Below are 14,943 nucleotides of genomic sequence, written 5' to 3' on the forward strand. Positions count from 1 at the left end.
TATTTCTTGAGTGATTGTGTTAATATTTTTCGTGACATCACTGGTGACTTGGTTGGCTTCGTGAATGAGAGCATGGAAAACTCAGGCATTGGGTTGAGCTTCTTCAGTAACCCACAGAGCTGCTTGGCCAGAAAAGCCTGCAAACTGAGACCTGTCCCTGTTGGGGGAGAATACATCTAAAATCATTCCAAGTCTTTTAGCTTCTTCAGACAGTTCCTGTTCATCTCCTGGAGAGAATGGCTGTTTTACAGAGGGATGTTCTCACTCCTGACAATGGACTGTTCTGTCCAGGGGTGAGAGTTTTACTCTACTTCTAAAACGGTGATAAGTTGTCAAAACTCTATCCAAATGTATAATCAGAAAGGGAGAAAGAGATGTATAAGATAACATGACTATTCAATTGGCTGGTTAAAAAATAAAAAAAATAAAATTAAAAAGCCAGTGAACCCACAACAAAGTATGAATTGCTTGGGTATTCTCCGGTGGGGGGGGGGGGTGGGAAACAATTGTCACAATTTGTCATGTAGCTTTCCTGGGTGCAGCTGGTGTTGGGGCTAAACCCAAGATACCCACCACCTTCATTTGGGCTAAAACCTAGCCGGTTTCCTTTGCAGTAGCTTAGGCCCACAAATTTATGATTACAAACAAATACTTCCTTTGGATAAAAACAAGTTCATCTCCTTTGGTGCGTATCCTGGGTAGGGTGTGTTCATTTTGGAGAGTTGTCAGAGGTCCAGTTTGTATGGGAATGTGCCTCAAATGGCAGCAGTTCTGGTGGAGAGATTTCTTCCAGGGTAGGAAATGGAGGAGTTGTAAAATACAATTGTCAGGAAAAGGTGAGCAGAGACAATAGGTGACATTAGCTTCACAAGCCTGAGCAAGAAAATGAGAAAGATTTGGGGTATTGAGTAACGGCATAGGAGAAAGGGAGCAGGAAATGGGGAGAACAAGGAGAGAAAACAGAAATAGCAGAGTGAGGATACAAGTTGGTAGTGATAGTATAATTTTTGGCTAACAGGAAACACCTTACAAAGTTTCTTAATTATAATTTCAGTAAAATGAGTAAGTAGAGATTCTCCAGATAGGAAGTATAAATTCTAATTTTCTTAAAAGTCATAGCAAGAGCTGTTGCCTTAGAGCAAGGGAATTCAGGAGATTAAATGTGTTGTGATGCAGGGAGTTGTATGAAGTCCATCTGTAAATCTTCAAAAGGTCCCTGGAGCTGTGATTCCTGTCCATGTCCTACATTTACAGTTTGTCCAGGATTACAAAGTGTTGCAGGTGGAACATACCCTGGGGACGTCATCTGCTACTCAAATAAAATTCCCCACCAGTGTTGGCCCAGAGGAGTTTTCAAGTTTGTTTACTATAATGGATCATAGCCTACACATTTTTCATCAAGCTCCAATTCAGACTGGAGAGGCCAAACAGCAGTCTTGGTATCTCCATTGCCCATCTGATAGGAGGTAACATTGGGTTTCTTCCAATATCTTATTTTACTGTAGTAAAATATACATAACATAAAATTTACTATTTTAACCATTTTTAAGTGTACAGTTCAGTTCTATTGAGTACATTAACATTGTTCTGCAGGCACCACCACCATCCATCTCCAGAACTCTTTTCATCTTGCAAAACTGAAACTCTGTCCCCACTGTACCATAGCTCCATATTCCCCCCTCCTTCCAGCCCCTGGCAACCACTGTTCTACTCCCTGTCTGTATGAATGTGACTACTCTAAATACCTCATATAAGTGAAATTATATAACGTTTGTCTTTGTGACTGCCTTATTTCACTTAGTATGACTTCAAGGTTTTTTAATGTTGTAGCATGTGTCAGAATGCCATTCCTTTTTAAGGCTGAATAATACTCCATTGTATTTATATACTACATTTTGTGTATCTATTCATCTGTCAATGGACACTTGGGTTGCTTCCACATTTTGGCTATTGAGAATAATGCTGCTATGAAAATGGGTGTACAAATATCTGGTCATGTCCCTGACTGCAGTTCTTTTGGGTATATACCAAGAAGTGGGATTGCTGGATTATATTGTAATTCTATGTTTAATTTTTTGAGGAACTGCCATTCTCCCTTATCTCTTTTATAGAATCGAATGCTTGTGACCGCAGTTTTCCCAAGATTTCATAGAAGTGGTCTGGAGGCTCTTCAAGGAGAACTACGAACCACTGCTCAAGGAAATAAGAGAGTACACAAACAAATGGAAAAAAATTCCATGCTCATGGATAGGAAGAATCAATACCGTGAAAATGGCCATACTGCCCAAAGTAATTTATATTCAATGCTATCGTCATCAAGCTACCACTGGCTTTCTTCACAGTATTGGAAAAAAACTACTTTCAACTTCATATGGAATCAAAACAGAGCCTGCATAGCCAAGACAATCCTGGGCAAGAAGAACAAAGCTGGAGGCATCACGCTACCTGACTTCAAACTTTACTACAAGGCCACAATAACCAAAACAGCATGATACTGGTACCAGAACAGATATATAGACCAATGGAATAGAACGGAGGCCTCCCTTAGAAATAACACCACACATCTACCACCATTTGATCTTTGACAAACCTGACACAAGCAATGGGGAAAACATTCCCTCTTTAATAAATGACGTTGGGAAAACTGGCTAGCCATATGCAGAAAACTGAAACTGGATCCCTTCTTTACACCTTATACAAAAATTAACTCAAGATGGATCAAAGACTTAAACGTAAGACCTAGGAGCATAAAAATCCTAGAAGAAAACCTGGGCAATACCATTCAGGACGTAGGCATGGGCAAAGGCATGATGTTTCATGTCTAAAACATCAAAAGCAATGGCAACAAAAGCCAAAATTGACAAATGAGATCTAATTAAACTAAAATGGCCATACTGCCCAAAGTAATTTATATTCAATGCTATCGTCATCAAAAGAAACTATCATCAGAGTGAACAGGCAACCTACAGAATGGGAGAAAATTTTTGCAATCTACTCATCTGACAAAGGGCTAATATCTAGAATCTACAAAGAACTCAAACAAATTTACAAGAAAAAAGCAACCCCATAAAAAAATGGGCAAAGGATATGAACAGACACTTCTCAAAAGAAGACATTTATGCAGCCAACAGACATATGAAAAAATGCTCATCATCACTGGTCATTAGAGAAATGCAAATCAAAACCACAATGAGACACCATTTCACACAAGTTAGAATGGCAATCATTAAAAAGTCAGGAAACAGATGCTGGAGAGGATGTGGAGAAATAGGAATGCTTTTACACTGTTGGTGGGACTGGAAACTAGTTCAACCATTGTGGAAGACAGTGTGGCGATTCCTCAAGGATCTAGAACTAGAAATACCATATGACCCAGTAATCCCATTACTGGGCATATACCCAAAGGATTATAAATCATTCTATGATAAAGACACATGCACACATATGTTTATTGCGGCACTATTCACAATAGCAAAGACTTGGAACCTACCCAAATGCCCATCAATGATAGACTGGATAAAGAAAATGTGGCACATATGGAATACTATGCAGCCATAAAAAAGGATGAGTTCCTGTCCTTTGCAGGGACATGGATGAAGCTGAAAACCATCATTCTTAGCAAACTATCACAAGATCAGGAAACCAAACACCGCATATTCTCACTCATAAGTGGGAGTTGAACAATGAGAACACATGGACACAGGGTGGGGAACATCACGCACCGGGGCCTGTTGGGGGGCAGGGGGCTGGGGGAGGGAGAGCATTAGGAGAAATACCTAATGTAGGTGATGGGTTGGTGGGTGCAGCAAACCACCATGGCACGTGTATACCTATGTAATAAAACTGCACATTCTGCACATGTAACCCAGAACTTAAATTATAAATAAATAAATAAATAAGTGGTCTGGAGGAACCAGACCATCACTAGTTTGCTGAATTTGAATGAGAACAAATTGTTTAGCATACCAGCCAAGGACTTTCCTTTTGTTTCACAGGTTTATTTCCTAGTAGGAGCTTTGACTACACTTACAGCCAATTCCTGGAGCAAGGTTTCTAGTAAAGCTCAATCTTGCTCACCACACTTAATACCAGTACCAGCAGCAGGTATGAAACCCTGTTGTTTCCATAGAATACCGAAATTTTAAACCACAGCATTGGCACACATGCTTGTCTAGCTGTGTTGTATTTGTAGAGGCCCTTGTGTTTCCCTCAGGTGAAGTTGAGGACCATAAGACTGTGCGTGCAGTTTTCTCCTCATTTATCATACTTTCTTCAAAATACTGAGCTGAGTGTTGTAACTCATGGATGGGTATGACCTGCCCACCTATTTTCTGCTTCTGAACAGCAGCTGATATTTCAGGCTTAGGGCCATTAACAAAAAAGGTGGAGAACTCCCTGGCGGTATCAGCATTAATGCCCAACCTCTAGCATTCCTGATGGTAGTATCTAATTGGTCTCTATAGTTAGAGACAGGTTCATCCTGCCTTTGTCAACAGGATTGGGTTCTTCTCTAGTAATTGTAAGGGGGTAAACTTCAGGGATAGCCTTTAAAAGACACTATCCTATTTCTGGGACTTTTACATATCCTGAGCAGGTGTTATTTCTAGGAGCATTACCTAAATCCTCATTTATGGTGGCCTTGTCAAACCAGGCTCAGGGATCTCCTGGTCCTACCAAAAGGTGTGCTAAATGATACAGGTCAAGGAGCTCAGGGTGACCAGGTGCAGTGGCTCACGTCTGTAATCCCAGCACTTAGGGAGGCCGAGGCGGGTGGATCACCTGAGGTCAGGAGTTCAAGACCAGCCTGGCCAACATGGTAAAACCCTGTCTCTACTAAAAATACAAAAATTAGCTGGGCGTGGTGGTGGGCACCTGTAATCCCAGGTACTCGGGAGGCTGCGGAGGAGAACTGCTTGAACCCAGGAGGCGGAGGTTGCAGTGAGCCAAGATTGCGCCATTGCACTCCAGCCTGGGTGACAAGAGTGAAACTCCATAAATAAAAATCAGAGATAGTGAAAAATAGATATGTACAAAAATATTCTTTACATTTTATGGAGGGAATGTCTTTGAGGAATGTATCAATATGCTTTCCTCCTACACATTTCCTTGCATGAATTTCCCTAGTGATTACTAGAGTGCATTTTCTACCAGAAGGCAAAAATGGGAAATGAAAGAACGCATAGCAGCTATAACTAAATTTCAAGACTAGATTTTACTACATGCACTCTAAAAAAAATCTGGCTTAAAAATCCGGTTGGGCGCTGTGGTTCATGCCTATAATCCCAACACTTTGGGAGGTTGAGGCAGGTGGATCATTTGACGCCAGGAGTTCGAGACAAGCCTGGCCAACATTGCAAAACCCTGTCTCTACTAAAAAGACAAAAATCAGCCACGCGTGGTAGCACACACCTGTAATCCCAGCTACTCGGGAGGGTAAGGCATGAGAATCGCTTGAACCTGGGAGGCAGAGGTTGCAGTGAGCCGAGATCGTGCCACTGCACCCCAGCCTGAGCGACAGAGGGAGACTCTGTCTCAAAAAAAAAAAAAAAAAAAAAAAAAAAAAAAAAAAACTTACTACATATGTAATAGAAAATATTAGAGATAACAACAGTAGTATGACATCTACAACTGCCAGGACCCAAGCCAAGAACCTGTTGGGCTATTTATGATGAACATCACCCCCTGAAGCAAATGCTGTTACCACCCTTAATCTACTCTTGTGGAAACAGGCACACAGAGGTGGAGTCTGTTGTCCCTGGTCTATCAGACTCTAGATTACACACTGGCTTGCAGAATGCTTTCCTGTCCCCAGTATAAGAATAAAAGACACACTGGGGAAGTGTGTAAAAGAGCCAGCAAAACATTTTTTAAAAATCATGGCAGTCACTGCTCACAGAAATAATGCAAAATGGAAAGAAAAAATAAACCATGTAGGAAATTGTTCAAAGAGTAGGATCTAAATATTATGAAATGATACCTTTTTTTTTTTTTTTTTTGAGACAGGGTCTCTGTTCTGTCGCCCAGGTTGGAGTTCAGTGGTGCAATCAAGGCTCACTGCAGCCTTGACCTCCTGGGCTTAAACGACCCTCCCACTTCAGCCCCCTGTGGCTCCCAAAAGCTAGGACTATAGGTACACGCCACCACAGCCTGCCAATTTTATCGTTTTGTTTTGTGGAGACAGGGTTGCACTATGTTGCCCAGGCTGGCCTCCAACTCCTGGGATCAAGCAATCCTCCTGCCTTGGCCTCCCAAAGCGCTGGGATTACAGGCCTGAGCCACAACTCCTGGCCTATTTTTTTTTTTTTAATCACCTGGAAGAAATTAGGCACTTGTCAACAGACACATGCAAAAATGCTCATCATCACTGGCCATCAGAGAAGTGCAAATCAAAACCACAATGAGATACCATCTCATGCCGGTTAGAATGGCGATCATTAAAAAGGAAACAACAGGTGCTGGAGAGGATGTGGAGAAATAGGAACACTTTTACACTGTTGGTGGGACTGTAAACTAGTTCAACCGCTGTGGAAGACAGTGTGGTGATTCCTCAAGGATCTAGAACTAGAAATACCATTTGACCCAGCCATCCCAATACTGAGTATATACCCAAAGGATTATAAATCATGCTGCTATAAAGACACATACACACGTATGTTTATTGTGACACTATTCACAATAGCAAAGACTTGGAACCAACCCACCAATGATAGACTGGATTAAGAAAATATGGCACATATACACCATGGAATACTATGCAGCCACAAAAAAAGCATGAGTTCATGTCCTTTGTAGGGACACGGATGAAGCTGGAAACCATCATTCTCAGCAAACTACCGCAAGGAAAGAAAACCAAACACCACATGTTCACATTCATAGGTGAGAACTGAACAATGAGAACACTTGGACACAGGAAGGGGAACATCACACACTGGGGCCTGTCATGGGGTGGGAGGAGGGGGGAGGGATAGCATTAGGAGATATACCTAATGTAAATGATGAGTTAATGGGTGCAGCACACCAACATGGCACATGTATACATATGTAACAAACCTGCACGTTGTGCACATGTACCCTAGAACTTAAAGTATAATAATAATAAAAAAACTAAAAAAAAAAAAGAAACTAGGCACTTGTATTTGTATTCAACAAATGTCTATATTGACAAGACAAAGCTAGACCTGTTCTGGTAATGTGCTGAAAATAAATTGGTGAGCAAAAACAAAGCAAAACAAATATAGTTCCTGTCCTTATAATGATCACGTTCTGATATTAACCTTTGAAATAGGGGGTCAGGGTTATTTCTGTTGTCCAGCTTAATTGTTAATTTTTTTTTGTTCTTCTTCTATAGTACACATTGTATTAGCAAAAGACATGAATAAAAAATTTTCAAGTATTTTTGAAATAATTTGTGGGACACCTTAATTCTAAATAGAATAGTTTAAACTGTTTTGAAAGAAATGATGCAAACATCAATCTCAGTATGTTTAAAATGTACCTTTAGAGATGAAAAGCCGCTAAGGAAATAAAAAAATATGATTAGTGATGATGGCATGTTGATGGAACTGTGGATAGTTTTCTTCACTATATTTTATCTCTCCTCTACTGCTATGAAAAGATTGTTTCTACATGTATGAAGAAAAATGACGGGAAATATAAATATTATTTTATTTCACAATGTTTATTAGGCACCCAGTAATTTCTAAGTGCCCTTGCAAGTACTGAGGACAAAAGACTGGAACACACACAGACCACAGCTCCTGCCCTCATAAGAGAACACGGTGACAGCAGTCTTTGGATCACGAGTTAATGAATTGTGCACTGCAGTTTCACAGGAAAACTGAACATTCCAGAAAACGTTTGCATTATTTCAATCAAAAAGACGAAAATCACAAAAACCATTTTTCAAAAATGTGAAACCGAGTTATAAAATAAGGATGTTGAAGTCGTGACGTAAGTAGGAATCTCAGTATGTGGAAAATGTACCTTTATGGATGAAAAACCCTCTAAGGAAATTTCACAAAGCATAATGAATGGCCACCGCTCAGTGATAGGACGGTGGCTAAGATTTGTTCTCTTTATTCTGCGTTATCTCGCCTCGCATGTTCTCCAGCAAGGCTGAACACCCTCCCTAATGAAAGAATACATTGATGAAAGTCCACGTTTTCCAGAACGACGTGGGGGAAAGAATGACTAGATCATTCAGAGCAGCAGAATAAAGGTTGCTAAGGGACGCGGGCAGGCCCGCGGGAGACAGGCCGATTTGAAAAGCAAAAGGGCTTTGTTCACCAGTACTGAGTTTCAGCGAGGGACCCCCCCAGAAGGCAGCAACTCAGGCTCCAGGACCAGTGGGTTCAGACGCCAGGGAACCGAAAAAAAAAAAACAAAAAAGACCTCTTCCCTCGGAAAAAGCTGCGCAGCGTTTTTTCGCTCGCGAAGGGCGGGGCGGAAGGCGAGCACAGCCACTCCACAGTGCAACACTGCCACCTGCCGGCGAAAGAAACCGAACGCCGCCAACCGGAGAGGAAATTTCATCATCTTCGCTGCTTTTCGGCACCAACCCGGGAGAGCTCCACGTGGGCGGAAAAGCAGGAGGAGACCGACGACCAGAGAGGGTACTGGAACGGGCCGCAATGGCTCCGGCGAACAAGGAAAAGGGACTCAACCCTGCACAAAAGCCTCCCCGACACCCGCCCTCGCAACCATAGCAACTGCCCAGTAACTTCCAGCGGCGACAAACACCACCCCACTAGTCCCGCCCTCGGAACCATAGCAACCGCGCAGAAAGTTCCTGCGCCGCCAGAAAAACGCAGTGCGGAGGGCGGGGCTGGCCTAGGATTGACGAGCTCTGCGCCTCCGCGTCGGAACCGGGGGAGGTCGGCTCCAGTCTCCTCGGGTTTAGCCGCAGGCTTCCTTCGCTGCTGTTGGGAGCTGACGGCTGAGGGACGCGACTGCGCAGCCGCCCCGCGTTCGAGACGTGTGACAGTCCCAGGCCCATTCTCCTCCCACCCAGCCAACATTTGAAAACGCTTCCCACGTGACACACCCCCTGTCCTCCCCGCAGCCCTTACTCCACCGATCCTCCCTAGCCATCTCAGCGACCCCAGGGGCTGACCAGGCCACTGCCAGAACCTATCCGTCCTCAGGGGTCTCCTCCTGCCCACCTTCATGCCCTTGTCCTCAGGAGAGACTGCGCCCCTCCATGATGTGCAGTAAAGGATGGGCGCCCTGCCTCACAGGAGCTGAGCACTGATGAGAAAAACCTTAACGCCTTACGAATTCCTGTACCTTTCTCCATGACCAAGAGAGATTGCTTCTCACTTTCACTGTCATCCTCCCTCTAATGCTAACATACTCCCCAAGTATGCTAGGAACCCTCTTCCATTTCAGTGGCTTATCCTAAGGATTCACTGAGAAGACAGAAGCAACCCACTGGCAACTCTTAGAGCTTCCCAAGCCTGCTCTACCCGTGCCTGCCCTGGCATTCTCTGCCGCCCCTGAGCATACAGTGCTCCTAACAAGCCAGCCTTCACCTCAGCTCAGGATGCCATACCTCCCACCTTCTCAGGGGCTTTGCTCCTGCAGTGATCCCTCCTCTCTTCGAAGTCATCAACTGCCCCCTCTACGTTGGAGCACTCTACAAGCAAAGGAGGAAAAACCCACCCTCTCCCCACATGTCCTTCAGCAGCTGCTGGCACAGCATGTGCTGCCCTTCAACAAAAACTGCCTGGAGTTCAGAGGCCACGGCCTCCTCAACTCCCATCAATAGGGCCTTTGTCCCTAATCTGTATTTTGGGGTGGCTGAGGTGGAAGGATCTCTTGAAACTAGGATTTTGAGGCTGCAGTGAGCTATGATCGTGCCACTATAGTCCAGCCTTGGTGACAGAGCGAGATGGTGTCTCGGAAAAAAAAAAGAAAAAAGAGAAACAAGAGGGAAAAATCTCCCCTTCTTCTTATAAGTAAGAAGCAGTAAACCTTTGGCTTACTGCTTTTTCCCTAGGTGTCCTTTCCTGGCTCTGGACACATTTTTTGAATCCAAGCTCCGTGGCTCAGGCCCTTGGAAACACATTCTACTGTTGTTCTGAAAAAGGACAAATTCCCAACTGTGTGACCTTCTTGACCTGGATATAATAGGGCAAGCCTGAGGTGAACATGAAAGACAAGCCAAAGAACGTGTCCTGTTCTGGTCACAGGGGCGGTAGGAGGTCCCCAGAGGCAGTGACAGAGTCAGACATCTCAGAGGAGGAAGGTGTGACAAGGGAGTGGAGTGAAGCTTCGAGTAAAAGAGGGTTTTACCTCATGCAAATTTGGGGCTCATTTTGCAGAATGGCCCAGTAGCCTCTTCGGGCAGAGGGATGTCTGGAGTTCAGGAATTTCACTTTGTAGAGCTGATCTGGGTTCCTGCTGTTTTGGGAGACCTCAGCGCTCGACATTCTCTGACAGGGGAATGTGGAACTGGCTGATTCAAAACCCGGCGGTGCTACCATGAAGCAAGCATAAGCCAGATAGGAGCTAGGAGACCCTGCAGCTGAGGCTGTGGAGTGGACAGCACTGGCCAGGGGTCAGGGAGAGGATGAGGCCCAGACTCAGAAGGGTCTGCAGATGCCAGCACAGGTGGGCTGAGGTCAAGTCAGCCAAGGAGCACAAGGTCCTGATCAAGATGAGAGAGACAATAAATGCAAGCTACACCAGCCTCACACATGGATGAGCAGGGCAGCATCGCCAGCAGGACTTGGGGACAAGAGTGAGCCCTCCCTCAAAAACGACCGAAGACACTGCAGTCAACATCCAGTGTCAAAGGCCCCTTCCCACATCACCATGGAGACTCAAAAGCCATATATGCCCCTTCCCCATCTTGGACAGGAGTAGGGAGGTGGGGTGGCAATCCAAGAGACTGATCATTTTTCACCAAAACAGATTGAGCATTTATACAAATGGACCGGTGACATGACAGCATCAGATGACACCAGATTAGATGAAAATCCAGTGGGTTTGTTTCCCCTTACTATCCAGTCCAGAGGGTGGACAAGCAAGATAAACGTCACATCAGTCAGAGAGAATAGATCAGCCAATGTGCTTGTGGGGTGTGAGGGACTTGAGTGAGTTCGTGCTCTCTGCATACCATTCCCTCCGACTCCTCCTCTGCACACCGTCTTATCAGTCCACAGTAGCAAGGGAATGGGACGTACTCGTCTTCCATACTGTAACCCAGGACAATTTTAACCCCTCATAAGCAGACTCCCTAAACAGGACACAGAAAGAGCAGAGAATCTGACAGACACACAGAATAGAGAAGCTGTCGTTCCCCTCCCCATGCAAGGCCAGGCTCTACTATCCTTTATTAGGACAGACCCCATTTCCCAGGGCCTGGGCCATGGAGCTTGGAGTCAAAAACTCTCCAGAGCCAGGAAAGGACGCCTAGAGGAAAAGCAGTAAGCCAAAGATTCTTATAAAAAGAAGGGTTTCCCCCCCCCCTTCTTTTCTTTCTTTCTCTTTTCTTTGTCTTCTTTTCTTTCTTTCTCTTTTCTTTGTCTTCTTTTCTGTCACCTAGGATGGAGTATAGTAGCACGACAGTAGCTCACTGAAGCTTCAAACTCCTGGGCTCAAGAGATCCTCCCACCTCAACCACCCCAGTAGCTGCGAGTACAACCTTGCACGACCATAGCCGGCTAATGTGTTTATTCTTTGTAGAGATGAGGTCTCATTATGTTGCCCAGGCTGGTCTCAAACTGCTGGGCTCAAGCATCCTCCAGCCTCAGCCTCCCAAATGATTGGGATTACAGGTGTGCACCAGTGTGCATGGCTGCCACCTCTTCTTTAATCATCTGGGATGATATTAACTCCCCATAAACAGACCCTCCCCAGAGTACAGAAAGAGGAGAAAACCAGACAGACACATACAGTGGAACAGCCAATGAGTGTCACCGAGGTGAGCAGGACCTCCTTGGGGGCCATCACTGACATCCCCAGCCATGCCGGGCTCCAGTGTTCTTTATTAAGATAGACCCCACTTCCCAGGGCCTGAGCCCTGGAGGGTGGAGTGAAAAAATGTTTCTACAGCCAGAGAATGACGTCTGGAGGAGATGTAGCAAGCCAAAATTTCTTATTAAAAGAAGGAGGGCTTTTTTCCTTCTTATTTCTTTCAAATGTACATGATGCCAGTTTCCTCCCAAGAGTTGACAGGTACAGGGGAGAATTTCAGTGGCTCCTGACAGACCAAGAATTGTCTCCTATCGTTGTATCCTGGCAGAAACTCATTCTCCAAGGCGGAACCTCCTGAGTTTTCACAGACGCCACGCACCCTCGTGCACTGGCACGGCCCTTTCGGCAGGTCTCGCTTCTCCACCCCGGGGTGAGTCAGCTGTCTTGGGCCCCTTTGAGTGTTTTCATTTAATAACAGAACTCGGTTACTAATAGAAGCAGCCACCACAGTTAGGCAGCAAAAACAAAATCAGTAATAACACTCTTACTTCACATGGAGCTGTAATATTTACAAAACATTTATATACGCATTGCCTGATTCGGTTCTTTTTGTTTTTTTGAGATAAGGTCTTGCTCTGTCACCCAGGCTGGAGTGCAGTGGTGCAAACATAGATCACTACAGCCTTGAACTCCTCGGCTCAAGCCATCCTCCCACCTCAGCCTCTCAAGTACCTGGAACTCCGAGGCCACGCCACCACTTCCAGATCCTGATTGGGCTCTTGACGCTAAGAAAATCGTGAGTTCTACAGCATTTCTTCTTCACGCCCCAGCAGCGCTCTGAGGCCGAAGAGTCTGGCAAATGCACACCAGGAGCCAGACCCAGAGAGGCTCCCAGGGCCCTTGTGTCTCATCCTGGGATCTCTAAAGGGGTCAATTTGGAGGAAGGGCTTGCTTCTCCTCTTGTCACATTCACGCCCCATGTGGTCCCCTTTTCTTATAGGGGGTACCACCCAGGTAGACACCCGGAGACCCCCCCACCACCCAAAGAGAGTTTAGGGAGCAATGACGGGTGTCCTTGACAAAGATCTTCAGTTCTCGATGGCACCTAGGCTGTGGCCAGGTAGCGATGGCTGGAATCTTTCTTGGATTGCACACTGCTCCTTCACTGGGGAACATACCCCACCATTATTTATGGCGGCCTGGTACAGGTAGCTCGCTGCGAGATACCTAAACCTCCAGACTCGGGGCTCTCCTTGCGTTTGCAAAAAATCCCGGAACACGGGGCCCCTCGCAGTTCCCATGGAGAACTCCCAGGGGAGTTCTGTTGTGTCACCCTGTGGCTAAGTCTCTCTGATCCTCCCTGGAAGGGCCCAAAAGCACAGCCTCCTCACCACGAGGCGTAACACTTTGAAGCCACTCTCACGATAGGGCTTAGGTTTACAGAGGCTGGAAATCCATCCTAGCCAGGGCCACAGACACAAACAACGTCTTCTGGCTTCTGATGGCTCCTCATGCTTCTATGGTCCCAAGCAAAGAAACCTCCTCACACCAGGCATTTGGTGTGAATCTCCAGACCAAGTGCCCCCATGTATCCAGCCCCTTCCATCACCCCAACTCCAAGCCCCATAGGTCCACCACTCTCATCGCAAGACTGCTCTGTGTTCCCCCAGCGGGACTCCTCCTCCCTCTGATGCCACCTTCCACATATTCCCAACGCCTGCCCGCCCGATTGCACACTCTACCGACTTAAGTACTCTTACAATCTCTGTGGACACCATCCATTTAGGCCGTTTTCATGGAAGATGAGGTATCTCACGGGCCATACCACCATGGGTCACGGCGGTAAGAAAGAGGAGGAAGGAGAGTGGTGGTGGAAGCCTTCCTGCAACCCCACCGCTGCTTTGAAACCGCTGCTCCTCTATCCTCAACTTCAGAGAAACACCACGAGGCTCATATACCTCTGTCTGCCTGGGCCATCTGTTACCGGGCCTCGAGACTCTTGTCACGGATTTCTGGCACCTGCACCTCACGATTTTCCTCTCAAGTGTTTGGGAAGGAGAAGATAGCACACCCTGGCAAGTCCTCAGCCCTCTGCTTCTCCTAGCCCGGGTCACTGAATCTTTTCAAGCCAAGCTTCTTGAACCCGTCGACCACAGCAGCAGAGTTGCTGGTTACCTCTTCCTGCTTCCTCCTCAGTGAGCCCCACAGCCATGCAACGTTCCCCAGCTGAAATCTCCAACTAGTTCTGCAATGCTAAATCATAGCACCCAGTGCTGTCCTGGCCACAGTTCACGTTCCTTTTTCCAATACACTCTGCTTCTCAGATTCTGTGAAGCCACCCCTGGCTTTCCTCCTACCCCGAGGCCATTACTTCTGAGTCTCCTCGTTGGTCCTTTTACTTCGAGCATCTCAAAAATGTTATTTCCTGGCTTGCGACCTTTGCCCTGGACACTCCTCATTCTGTAGGTGACCCTGGGTGCCCACGTGGCCACCCAGACTTGGTTCCGTCCTTCTCCGCTTGTGTGCTGACGGATTCCTGCATCACGAACTCCACCAGGAAAACCCCAGCTGAGCCCCAGAGCCCCCACAGGGCATGGTTTAAGGAGCATGTCCACTCAGATATCCCACAAGCCCAAGAAATCAGCGGGTGAACCCCCAACTGTGTCCCGTGTCTCACGGGTTGGCACCACCATCCACTCGGTTCCTGAACCCCAGAACCTAGGAATAATGCCAGGTTGGCTGAGGATCACCCTGTGACTCTGCTGCAAGGCTCTGGAAAAAGCCAACCAGGACCTCCACATTGCCACAGATGAGCAAAGAGTCTCCCATGAAGGCTTCTTATTGGCAGAGACTCTCTACAGGCATCCGAGCGGAGGCCCAGGCCCGGGCTTGGGTGGCCCCCACAGGGAAGGCCAAAGAGCAGACCCAGGCCCTGTAAGGTATCTCAGAGACCGAAATGCTCATTTCCTCTGAGAACTCAACAGATAACCTCCAAATCCCTAAATCGAGACACAGCAGTGCGAG

This window comes from Macaca thibetana, chromosome X (assembly GCF_024542745.1).
Source record: "Macaca thibetana thibetana isolate TM-01 chromosome X, ASM2454274v1, whole genome shotgun sequence".
NCBI lineage: Eukaryota > Metazoa > Chordata > Mammalia > Primates > Cercopithecidae > Macaca > Macaca thibetana.